Source organism: Bubalus kerabau, chromosome 1 (genome assembly GCF_029407905.1).
Source record: "Bubalus kerabau isolate K-KA32 ecotype Philippines breed swamp buffalo chromosome 1, PCC_UOA_SB_1v2, whole genome shotgun sequence".
Lineage (NCBI taxonomy): Eukaryota > Metazoa > Chordata > Mammalia > Artiodactyla > Bovidae > Bubalus > Bubalus kerabau.
Genome location: NC_073624.1, coordinates 234,723,686 through 234,737,672, shown reverse-complemented (window position 1 = coordinate 234,737,672; position 13,987 = coordinate 234,723,686). Strand labels below are relative to the sequence as shown.

General features: G+C 38.3%; 1 long non-coding RNA gene across 1 annotated transcript; it reads left to right on the top strand.

The window, feature by feature from the left end:
* Positions 1–10,902: 10,902 nt before the first annotated feature.
* Positions 10,903–12,462, top strand: LOC129642260 (uncharacterized). Its single transcript, XR_008709578.1, has 3 exons — positions 10,903–11,001; positions 11,203–11,299; positions 11,814–12,462. It is a non-coding gene; the product is annotated as an uncharacterized LOC129642260 (long non-coding RNA).
* The last annotated feature ends 1,525 nt before the right edge of the window (positions 12,463–13,987 follow it).

Here is a 13,987-nt window from a genome sequence, read left to right as displayed (position 1 = left end):
AGGGATCGTAGCTTCTGTCCATGGAATTTTCCAGGAAAGAATACTAGAGTGGGCTGCCATTCCCTTCTCCAGGGGATCTTCCTAACCCAGGGATCAAACCTGGGTCTCCCACATCGCAGGCAGATTCTTTACCATCTGAGCCATGATCCAATAATTGTGCTCACAAGTATTTACTCAAATGAATTAAAAACCTATGTCCTCACAAAAAACATGCACACAGATGTTTATAGCAGCTTCATCCATAATTGCCAAAACTTGGGAGCAACTAAGATGTCCTTCAGTAGATAATGGATAAAAAAACTGGTACATCCAGACAATGCAATTAGTACCGAAAAGGAAATGAGCTATCAAGCCATAAAAAGACATGGAACAAACACAAATACATATTACTAAGTGAAAGAAGCAAATCTGAAAAGGCTACATACCGTATGATTCCAACTACATGACATTGTGGAAAGCACAAAACTATGGAAATAGTAAAATTACAGATCAGTGGTTGTCAGGACTGGGGGGAAGGAGGGATGAATAGACACAGCATAGAGGATTTTTTAGGGCCATGAAACTATTCTGAGAAACTATTATGATATATGTCATTATACATTTGTCTAAATCAACAGAATGTACAATATTCAGAGTAAACCTTAATGTAAACTATCAGGTGATAATCATTAATATGTAGATTGTAACAAATGCACCGTTCTGGTGGGAGATGTTGATGGTAGGAAGATGATGCCTGTGTGGGGCAGTACTGTCTGTACTTTCCACTCATACTTTCAGCTCAGCTTTGCTGTGAGCCTAAAACTACTCTTAAAAAATTGTCTATTAAAAACTGATAAATTAGACTTCATAAAAAATGTAAACTTTTGTTCATTGAAAGACATCATTAGTAAATGAAGAGAGTAGCCCACAGGTGGGAGAAAATATTTTCAGTATGTATACATCTGACAAAAGACTTGTACCCAAAATATATAAAGAACTCTTGTAGCTCAACAATGAAAAGATAATCAATCTAATTTAAAACAAAAAGGGCAAAAGACTTGAGTAGACACTACAAAGTGTCATGTTCTCATGTTCATCATAACTTCTCCTATTACAGAACTTCATACAAATGGAATCACACATTTTATGGCTGGCCTCTTTCACTTAATGTGTTTTTCAGATTTATTTATGTCATTGCATGTTAATTGCAATGACATACTGCAAAACAAATTGCATCAGTAATTTGTTCTTTTTTATTACTGAACAAAGAGATATAGAAATTGCCAAGAAGCACATGAAAAGGCATTCGACATTATTAGATACAAAGGAAAAGCAGACTAAAACCAACATGAGATACTATATACCAAAATGGTTAAAATTAAAAACACAGACAATATTAAGTATTGATGAAGACATAGAACAACTGGAACTCTCTTACATTTCTGGCTGGAGTGTAAAATGGTAAAACCACTTTAGGAAACCCTTTTGCAGTTTCTTTTGAAGGTAAAATACACCTACTCTTTGAGCCAGCAATATAATTTCTAAGAATGAAATGAATATATATGTTAGAATATTGTATTTTATATAACAAAGATTTTATATTTATATAAACATACACACACACACACAAAAGGCTTGAATGTGAATGCTAATAGTGGCTTTATACATAAGAGCCAAAAGCTAGAAACAGTTCTGACATCTATAATTTGGTGAATGGACAAACAATTTCTTACAATGCTGTATGATTCAGCAATAAAAAAGCACACATTACTGGTACATGCAATGACATAAATAAATCTGAAAAACACACAGAGTGAAAGCAACCAGCCATGAAATGTGTGATTCCATTTATATGAAGTTCTGAAATGGAAGAAGCTGAGCTACAGTGATGAACATGATAATGGTATTTGCCTTTGTGGGGGTTGAGTGGCCAGAAGGAACTTCCTGGGGTGATGGAAATGTTTTATATCTTTAATGCAGTAGTCTTACATGTGTGTACACACTTGTCCAAACTCATCCAACTATACATTTAAAGTTTGCACAATTTTTGTGTATATAACTCAGTAAAAGTCATATAAAGCTTCTCTCTGGAGTGTAATGAAATGTCCAGTAATGAGTTGTGAGATGTCTATGGTTTTGGGGTGACTTTGGGCAGCCTGTATTCTGAAGCTCAGGGCTGTGTTCCTTTGTTGCTGGAGAATTTGCTTGGTATGTATTGCCCTGGAACTTGTTGGTCCTTGTGTGGTGCTTGGTTTCAGTGTCGGTATGGAGGCGTTTGATGAGCTCCTGTCAATTAATGTTCCTTGGAGTCAGGAGTTCCCTGGAGTCAGGGTTTGGACTTAAGCCTCCTACTTCCAGTTATCGGTCTTATTTTTACAGTAGTTTCAAAACTTCTCCTTCTATACAGCACCATTGATAAAACATCTACGTTAAAGATGAAAAGTTTCTCTACTGTGAGGGTCACTCAGAGAGGTTCACAGCGTTACATGGAGAAGAGAAGTGGGAGGAGGGAGTTAGAGGTGACCCAAATGAGATGAGGTGGAATCAATAGTGGAGAGAGTGGGCTAGCCAGTAGTCACTCCCTTATGTGCACTCCACATCTGGACCACTCAGAGATGTTCACGGAGTTATACAGAGAAGAGAAGAAGGAGGCAGGAGACAGAGGTGGCCAGAAGGATAAAAGGGGGAAATGAAAAGGAGGGAGACAGATCCAGCCAGTACTCAGTTCCCTAAGTGTTCTCCACCGTCTGGAACACACAGAAATTCACAGAGTTGGGTAGAATAGAGAGGGGTTAGGGAGGAGATACAGGCGACCTGGTGGAGAAAACGGAGAGTCCAAAGGGAGAGAGAGCAGTCAAGCCAGTAATCTCGTTCTCTAGTGAAAAATGGGTCCTGAAGATTGGGTTCTTAAAGGTACAAAATTGGTAACAAATACATAAAAGCAAAAATTAAAAATCTAGAGTAGAGTTTGGAATTTCAAAAATGCGATGTTAATGAAAAGAAGAAGGAAAATAAAGAGAGAAAAAATGAACAAAGGAAAACAAGGTTGCGAAAATTATAAAGAAACTACAGGTACAAAATTGATAACTAATACCAAAAAGCAAAAATTAAAAATCTAGAGTAGAGTTTGGAATTTCAAAAATACAATGTTAAAAAGAAAAAAAAAGAAGAAGAAAAAGGGAGAAAACAAACAAACCAACAAAAACAATGTCACAAAAATTATAAAGAAAATACAGGTACAAAATTGATATCAAATACCAAAAAGCATAAGTTAAAAATCTTGAGTAGAGTTTGGAATTGCAGATATACAATGTTATATAAAAGAAGAAGAGAAAGAAACAGAGGGGAAAAAAAGAGAAAAAAAAAGTCACAGAAATTATAAAAAAAAAAACTATATGTACAAAATTGATAACATATACCAAAAGGCTAAAATTAAAAATCTAGAGTAGAGTTTGGAATTTCCAAAATACGATGTTAAAGAAAAGAAGAAGGAAAAGAAAGAGAGAAAAAACGAACAAAGAAAAACCAACAAGGTCGCAAAAATTATAAAGAAACTACAGGTACAAAATTGACAACTAATACCAAAAAGCAAAAGTTAAAAATCTAGAGTAGAGTTTGGAATTTAACATCGACACAAGCTTCCCTAACCAGGAAACCTTGACAAGCCACATGTACAAACCCACACACAGCGAGGAAACGCCACAATAAAGAGAACTCCACAAACTGCCAGAATACAGAAAGGACACCCCAAACTCAGCAATTTAAACAAGATGAAGAGACAGAGGAATAGCCAGCAGATAAAGGAACAGGATAAATGCCCACCAAACCAAACAAAAGAGGAAGACATAGGGAATCTACCTGATAAAGAATTCCGAATAATGATAGTGAAATTGATCCAAAATCTTGAAATTAAAATGGAATCACAGATAAATAGCCTGGAGACAAGGATTGAGAAGATGCAAGAAAGGTTTAACAAGGACTTAGAAGAAATAAAAAAGAGTCAATATATAATGAATAATGCAATAAGTGAAATTAAAAACACTCTGGAGGCAACAAATAGTAGAATAACAGAGGCAGAAGATAGGATTAGTGAATTAGAAGATAGAACGGTAGAAAAAAATGAATCAGAGAGGATAAAAGAAAAACGAATTAAAAGAAATGAGGACAATCTCAGAGACCTCCAGGACAATATTAAACGCTACAACATTCGAATCATAGGGGTCCCAGAAGAAGAAGACAAAAAGAAAGACCATGAGAAAATACTTGAGGAGATAATAGTTGAAAACTTCCCTAAAATGGGGAAGGAAATAATCACCCAAGTCCAAGAAACCCAGAGAGTCCCAAACAGGATAAACCCAAGGCGAAACACCCCAAGACACATATTAATCAAATTAACAAAGATCAAACACAAAGAACAAATATTAAAAGCAGCAAGGGAAAAACAACAAATAACACACAAGGGAATACCCATAAGGATAACAGCTGATCTTTCAATAGAAACTCTTCAAGCCAGGAGGGAATGGCAAGGCATACTTAAAATGATGAAAGAAAATAACCTACAGCCCAGATTATTGTACCCAGCAAGGATCTCATTCAAGTATGAAGGAGAAATCAAAAGCTTTTCAGACAAGCAAAAGCTGAGAGAATTCTGCACCACCAAACCAGCTCTCCAACAAATACTAAAGGATATTCTCTAGACAGGAAACACAAAAACGGTGTATAAATTTGAACCCAAAACAATAAAGTAAATGGCAACGGGATCATACTTATCAGTAATTACCTTAAATGTAAATGGGTTGAATGCCCCAACCAAAAGACAAAGACTGGCTGAATGGATACAAAAACAAGACCCCTACATATGTTGTCTACAAGAGACCCACCTCAAAACAGGGGACACATACAGACTGAAAGTGAAGGGCTGGAAAAAGATTTTCCATGCAAATAGGGACCAAAAGAAAGCAGGAGTAGCAATACTCATATCATATAAAATAGACTTTAAAACAAAGACTGTGAAAAGAGACAAAGATGGTCACTACATAATGATCAAAGGATCAATCCAAGAAGAAGATATAACAATTATAAATATATATGCACCCAACACGGGAGCACCGCAGTATGTAAGACAAATGCTAACAAGTATGAAAGGAGAAATTAACAATAACACAATAATAGTGGGAGACTTTAATACCCCACTCACACCTATGGATAGATCAACTAAACAGAAAATTAACAAGGAAACACAAACTTTAAACGATACAATAGACCAGTTAGACCTAATTGATATCTATAGGACATTTCATCCCAAAACAATGAATTTCACCTTCTTCTCAAGCGCACATGGAACCTTCTCCAGGATAGATCACATCCTGGGCCATAAAGCTAGCCTTGGTAAATTCAAAAAAATAGAAATCATTCCAAGCATCTTTTCTGACCACAATGCAGTAAGATTAGATCTCAATTACAAGAGAAAAACTATTAAAAATTCCAACATATGGAGGCTGAACAACACGCTGCTGAATAACCAACAAATCACAGAAGAAATCAAAAAAGAAATCAAAATTTGCATAGAAATGAATGAAAATGAAAACACAACAACCCAAAACCTGTGGGACACGGTAAAAGCAGTCCTAAGGGGAAAGTTCATAGCAATACAGGCACACCTCAAGAAACAAGAAAAAAGTCAAATAAATAACCTAACTCTACACCTAAAGCAACTAGAAAAGGAAGAAATGAAGAACCCCAGGGTTAGTAGAAGGAAAGAAATCTTAAAACTTAGAGCAGAAATAAATGCAAAAGAAACAAAAGAGACCATAGCAAAAATCAACAAAACCAAAAGCTGGTTCTTTGAAAGGATAAATAAAATTGACAAACCATTAGCCAGACTCATCAAGAAACAAAGGGAGAAAAATAAAATCAATAAAATTAGAAATGAAAATGGAGAGATCACAACAGACAACACAGAAATACAAAGGATCATAAGAGAGTACTATCAACAATTATATGCCAATAAAATGGACAACGTGGAAGAAATGGACAAATTCTTAGAAAAGTACAACTTTCCAAAACTCGACCAGGAAGAAATAGAAAATCTTAACAGACCCATCACAAGCACGGAAATTGAAACTGTAATCAAAAATCTTCCAGCAAACAAAAGCCCAGGTCCAGACGGCTTCACAGCTGAATTCTACCAAAAATTTAGAGAAGAGCTAACACCTATCCTGCTCAAACTCTTCCAGAAAATTGCAGAGGATGGTAAACTTCCAAACTCATTCTATGAGGCCACCATCACCCTAATACCAAAACCTGACAAAGATCCCACAAAAAAAGAAAACTACAGGCCAATATCACTGATGAACATAGATGCAAAAATCCTTAACAAAATTCTAGCAATCAGAATCCAACAACACATTAAAAAGATCATATACCATGACCAAGTGGGCTTTATCCCAGGGATGCAAGGATTCTTCAATATCCGCAAATCAATCAATGTAATACACCACATTAACAAATTGAAAAATAAAAACCATATGATTATCTCAATAGATGCAGAGAAAGCCTTTGACAAAATTCAACATCCATTTATGATAAAAACTCTCCAGAAAGCAGGAATAGAAGGAACATACCTCAACATAATAAAAGCTATATATGACAAACCCACAGCAAACATTATCCTCAATGGTGAAAAATTGAAAGCATTTCCTCTAAAGTCAGGAACAAGACAAGGGTGCCCACTTTCACCATTACTATTCAACATAGTTTTGGAAGTTTTGGCCACAGCAATCAGAGCAGAAAAAGAAATAAAAGGAATCCAAATTGGAAAAGAAGAAGTAAAGCTCTCACTGTTTGCAGATGACATGATCCTCTACATAGAAAACCCTAAAGACTCCACCAGAAAATTACTAGAACTAATCAATGACTATAGTAAAGTTGCAGGATATAAAGTCAACACACAGAAATCCCTTGCATTCCTATACACTAATAATGAGAAAACAGAAAGAGAAATTAAGGAAACAATTCCATTCACCATTGCAACGGAAAGAATAAAATACTTAGGAATATATCTACCTAAAGAAACTAAAGACCTATATATAGAAAACTATAAAACACTGGTGAAAGAAATCAAAGAGGACACTAACAGATGGAGAAATATACCATGTTCATGGATTGGAAGAATCAATACAGTGAAAATGAGTATACTACCCAAAGCAATCTATAGATTCAATGCAATCCCTATCAAGCTACCAACAGCATTCTTCGCAGAGCTAGAACAAATAATTTCACAATTTGTATGGAAATACAAAAAACCTCGAATAGCCAAAGCGATCTTGAGAAAGAAGAAGGGAACTGGAGGAATCAACCTACCTGACTTCAGGCTCTACTACAAAGCCACAGTTATCAAGACAGTATGGTACTGGCACAAAGACAGAAATATAGATCAATGGAACAAAATAGAAAGCCCAGAGATAAGTCCACGAACATATGGACACCTTATCTTTGACAAAGGAGGCAAGAATATACAATGGATTAAAGACAATCTCTTTAACAAGTGGTGCTGGGAAATCTGGTCAACCACTTGTAAAAGAATGAAACTAGAACACTTTCTAACACCATACACAAAAATAAACTCAAAATGGATTAAAGATCTCAACGTAAGACCAGAAACTATAAAACTCCTAGAGGAGAACATAGGCAAAACACTCTCTGACATACATCACAGCAGGATCCTCTACGACCCACCTCCCAGAATATTGGAAATCAAAGCAAAAATAAACAAATGGGACCTAATTAACCTTAAAAGCTTCTGTACATCAAAGGAAACTATTAGCAAGGTGAAAAGACAGCCTTCAGAATGGGAGAAGATAATAGCAAATGAAGCAACTGACAAACAACTAATCTCGAGAATATACAAGCAACTCCTACAGCTCAACTCCAGAAAAATAAATGACCCAATCAAAAAATGGGCCAAAGAACTAAATAGACATTTCTCCAAAGAAGACATACAGATGGCTATCAAACACATGAAAAGATGCTCAACATCACTCATTATCAGAGAAATGCAAATCAAAACCACTATGAGGTACCATTTCACACCAGTCAGAATGGCTGCGATCCAAAAGTCTACAAGTAATAAATGCTGGAGAGGGTGTGGAGAAAAGGGAACCCTCTTACACTGTTGGTGGGAATGCAAACTAGTACAGCCACTATGGAGAACAGTGTGGAGATTCCTTAAAAAACTGGAAATAGACCTGCCTTATGATCCAGCAATCCCACTGCTGGGCATACACACTGAGGAAACCAGAAGGGAAAGAGACACGTGTACCCCAATGTTCATCGCAGCACTGTTTATAATAGCCAGGACATGGAAGCAACCTAGATGTCCATCAGCAGATGAATGGATAAGAAAGCAGTGGTACATATACACAATGGAGTATTACTCAGCCATTAAAAAGAATACATTTGAATCAGTTCTAATGAGGTGGATGAAACTGGAGCCTATTATACAGAGTGAAGTAAGCCAGAAAGAAAAACAGCAATACAGTATACTAAAGCATATATATGGAATTTAGAAAGATGGTATCAATAACCCTGTGTACGAGACAGCAAAAGAGACACTGATGTATAGAACAGTCTTATGGACTCTGTTGGAGAGGGAGAGGGTGGGAAGATTTGGGAGAATGGCATTGAAAAATGTAAAATATCATGTATGAAACGAGTTGCCAGTCCAGGTTCGATGCATGATACTGGATGCTTGGGGCTGGTGCACTGGGACGACCCAGAGGGATGGAATGGGGAGGGAGGAGGGATGAGGGTTCAGGATGGGGAACACATGTATATCTGTGGCAGATTCATTTTGATATTTGGCAAAACTAATACAATTATGTAAAGTTTAAAAATAAAATAAAATTTAAAAAAAAGAAAAAAAGAAAAAAAAAAGAAATAAAAAGAACTGAGTTATCAAGTTGTGAAAAGACATGGAGAAATTTTAAATGCATTTTATTGAGCGAAAGAAGTCAGTCTGAAAAGGCTATTATACTGTATGGCATTCTAGAAATAGCAAAATTATAAAGAAAGTAAAAAGATCAGTGGTAGTCAAGGGCTTAGAGGGAGAGAAGGATGAGTAAGTGGAGCACAAAGTATTTTTAGGGCGGTGAAAATGTTCTGTATGGTACATTAATGGTACATACCTGATACTCATTTGTCAAAACCAGGAGCTGTACAACACTGAGTGAACCCTAATGTAAATGCTAGTAGACTTTAGTTTAATACAAATGTATCAATATTGTTCCTCAATTGTAACAACTGTACCATAATAATGCAAGGTGTTAATAGAGGAGAATTGTGGGGAGTGGGAGAGTATATGGAAACTTTGTACTTTCTGTACAAATTTTCTGTAATCCTAAAATTATTCTAAAAAATAAGTTGTCTTAGAAAAGAAAAAAAGTTGGGGAGAAATGTTCATGGAACAACTAATAAATTATCTTAATCTTTAAAAAAAAGTCATATAAAGCTAAAAAGTACACAACATATGGAAAAAGAATATAAATATATAAAAATTAAGAATTTTAAAATGGAGAATAATATAGATGTAGAGAGATTGTAAAGAGATGACAGAACGAAGGAAGATAAATCGCATGGTCAAAATCTAGCAAGAATAAAAGGAGTTCTTGATAATTGACAAGAAAAACGACCCTTAATAGAAAATTGGCCAAAGGTATGAGTTGGCAGTTTATGGTTCTTAGTCAAATCAAGTGCTTAGATGCGTCCAACTCTTTGTGACCCCATGGACTGTAGCCTGCCAGGCTCCTCTGTCCATGGAATTCTCCAGGCAAGAATTCTGGAGTGGGTAGCCATTCCCTTCTCCAGGGCATCTTTCCAGCCCAGGGATCAAACTTGGGTCTCCTGTATTATAGGTGGGTTCTTTACCATCTGAGTCAACAGGGAAGCCCATCAAATCAGGAATGCATTCATATTATCTGATCATTTCATTCCTAGGTGTAGAGTCTAGTGAAATTTTCACACAGGTCCATAAAGGACATGTTCTACTATGTTGGGGTGGTATTTTTTGTGGGACAAAGGCAATCTGGAGTACAATTCGATGGTGAGGAATTATATTAACCCTATCCTCTGTACCTAAAGTATCACACATAAGCACACACGCATACATTTATTCAGGACATACTATATTCCAGTTATTGTTGCACATTACAGAAACTAAGTCACTTACAGTCTGTATTAAGGAAGTCAGGCTTCTCTGGTGGCTCAGACAGTAAAGCGTCTGTCTGCAATGCAAGAGACCCAGGTTCGATCCCTGGGTTGGGAAGATCCCCTGGAGAAGGAAATGGCAACCCACTCCAGTACTCTTGCCTGGAGAATCCCATGGATGGAGGAGCCTGGTAGGCTGCAGTCCATGGGGTCACAAAGACTCAGACACGACTGAGCGACTTCACTTTCACTTTGTCACCACTTCCCATCTGAAAGACAGAGAAACCAATGCACAGAGAGGTTAGGTAAGGTTCTGAAGGTCACACAGCTTGTTACTCATAGAACCAAGATTCCAACCAACGAAGCCTGAAGCCCACATTGCCAAGTGCTCACTCCGCCTCTCCGTGTTTCCTTTGTGTGAATACCGACAATGACACTCAGAACTTCAGACCAAAGGCCCAGGGCTGTCCACCAAGTAACGTGAAAGTCCCTGGAAAAAAGGCTAACCCAGAGCCAGCAGGATCTGTGCCTTCAGCCGAAATAAACATCCCACCAGCATTTCCTCGGATTGGGCTGCTGTTGCAGGGAGAGAGCCAGGTGGGAGCCCATGTGGTTTTGATAGACACCCATTCAAGCGGAGCTTTAAATGTTAGAGTGGCACTGTTGGTGCAGTTAAATGTAAGGATCTGTCAGCTTATGATGAATTTTTATTTTTAAGGGTTTCAAGTAAGCTGTAAACATTCACTCCAGACTGAAATTCCCCCCATTTGACACCTGGAAGGGGCAGAGCGGAGGAGCAGTGGGTTGAGTGGCTGGGAGGTAAGGAGGAAAGGGGTGAGAAGAGACTGGGCACTGGAGTGGGGGGACTCTTCTCACCAGAGTGGGGTGACCAATATCTCTAAGGAGGGCTTGGGAGGGGCTGCGTGCCCTGGAATGAGGGAGGCCGACAACTACCCCAAAGGGCACGACAGGGGCCGCTGTTTTTGCAATGCAGTTCAGTTTTCCTTTTCCTCTTTCCAGCAAAGCAGGACTGTAATGGGCATTTAAGAAACAATCCTTTGGGAACTCTGTGTGATCCACTACTGGAGGAAGGAAGGAAGTCGGCATGGTATGCATGGTATGGACATAATTTTTTTTAATACATCTGTATATATATGTAGAAAGAAGGCCAACATATTATAGGAATTTTTTTTTTTTTTTTTGCATTTTGGGTTTTGTAAAAAAGATTTGTTGAATAGTAAACGCTTACATTTTTTTTGATCACCAAAAATTTGTTGCTAAACAAAAAACAAGCTACAGTGAAAAACGTGCTACCAGCCATGGCTGACCTTTTCTGTGGTTTCACTCTGTGCCGGGTCCCGGGTACCCCCTCTTCACCTGTTCTCCCATTTAATCTTCATCCTACTCTCAGAGGTGATTATTATTTTTCATCCCCATTTTGTAAACAAGGAAACTGAAGTTTAGGGAAGCAAAGTATTTTGCTCAGGCATATACAGGTAGGAAGTGGAGTTGCTGAATCATAGGTATAGTTGATTGAAGTATAATTGATTTACAATATCATGTAAATAGAGGAATCTTGTTAAGACTCCCCTGGACTCCCCATGTCCCTGACCACACCGTGTGGTTTGCAGGATCTTAGTTACTGACCAGGGGTTGAACCTGGGCCCTTGGCACGCAGAGCATGGAGTCTTAACCACTGGACCACCAGGGAAATCCCTACTGAAGATTTTTAAACAGCCATTCAGCTCGACTGTGAGGCAGCATGTCATTCTCATCTTCAGAGGCATGTAGGGGATCACCTCCAAGAGACAGGGAGACAAAGCTGGGTCCCTTGGTCTCCTCCTGAGGCTACCTGCTGGGGAGAAACCTTCTCTTACCACTTGCATGTGCCCTGCTCGCCTCTCCCACAGCTCCATTTGCCTGGCAAGGATTTGGCCTCTTCATCCTCTCGGAGACAGAAGGGTGTAGAATAAGTGACACAGGAAAGAGTCCCTTAGTGAATCTTCTGAATATGGGGGCCAAAATTTCACACCAAAGTGTGTATGTCTGTGGGGGAGAGACTGGGACTGGGACTTTACCTTGGAAAATGAAAGAAAACATTGCATAAATATGTTTGATTGATTTTTTGAAATGTTTTGGTATTTTGGCCACAAGGCATGTTCCTGAACCACAGATTGAACCCTCAGTCCCTGCATTTGAAGGCAAAATCTTAGCCACTGGATCACCAGAGAAGTCCCTAATTGAACTTTTATTAATTATGACTATGTGCTAATTCTTAGCATGAATAAAGAAATCATGTGCTGCTTGTTTTAGCTCTGGTGGCACAATTTTTTCCTAATCAAGTCTTATGACAATGTCTTTCACTTTACTTTAGTCTCCGCTTGATTTATGAAGAAAATAATTATTGCAAAGATATTCAAGGGTTTATCAATCTCCCAAAGGGTTTCCAGTAATCCTCTAGCAGTCAGCCTGTTCTCTTATGAAACCCCAATGTCATTTCCTCTTTTACAGTGTTAACTGACCTAACTCTGATGTGTCCCACATTATCCACAGCACTGCAAGGGTTTGGGTAGTTCAACACCATTATTTTCACAGATTTTGTCAAATCTGTATTTTTTTTTTTTTTTTTTACAATATTTACAATTTCACTCAATGACCAAATTGTACTATTATTTTGTGTCTTTGTAAAGACTAGGGAGAAAGAGTTGATGTAATGGGTGGAGATAGAAATCTGTATTAAAGAGGCATATGGGGAAAGGTGCCTAATTTTTTAAAGTATCAGCTCCATTAGTGAATTGTTTCATGTTTCAAAGCACTGTTGGTTCCTTCTGCAAACTTGTAATTCTAGGGATCCTGGATAATGAATATTCAGATAACAGGGGACTCCCTGAATACTTATTAAATATATAGTATGCTTTTAAGTATTGAGCATGTACTGATTAAGTACAGTGGCAGGCATGGTGGGTGATGGTTTCTCTTTGCAGGCAACAGCACTAGTTCTGAGGGCTGAGTTCCAGGCTTGCTGCCAGTGAGGGGAATCACTTTGACAAGTGCCAGGAGATAGAGCCCGAACTCATACTCTGCCAGTATCATTTCTAATCTTCGCAGCAGTGCTGTGAGATAGGTATTATAGTTGTATCATTTGGAATTCTCTGATTAAAAATGTCAGAAAAACCAACTGGGATTAATTTAAGCAAATAAAATAAACCTATTTAGCTATTGCTCCATAATAAAATGCCTCCAAATGCAATGCTTAAAATAATTACTAACTGCTCATAAGTTATTGGAGAAGGAAATGGCAACCCACTCCAGTATTCTTGCCTGGAGAATCCCAGGGACAGAGGAGCCTGTTGGGCTGCCGTCTATGGGGTCGCACAGAGTCGGACACGACTGACGCGACTTAGCAGCAGCAGCAGCTCGTAAGTTAACTGGGCGGGTCTTCTGGTGCCTCCAGGCTCAACTTTGGTGGTCAGCTCTGCTGATCTTGGCTGGACTCTCTCATGCATTTCCAGCCAGCAGGACGTAGGCTGGTACAGGATGCTCTTGGCTGGGACAGTGGGCTCTTCTCCACGTGTTTCTTTTCCTTCTGCAGGCTAGCCCAAGGGGATTTATAGATCCAAGACAGTGAGTATAAACGCGTAAGACCCCTTAGGCTTGGGCTTGGAACTGACCCACTGTCACTTCTGCCGTGTTCTGTTGGCCAACACAAATCACCAGACTAACCTAGATCCAAGGAACAGGGAGAAAGATTCTACCTCTTGAAGGGAATTGCCGCAAAGCCATGTTACAAGAACATGGAAAAGAG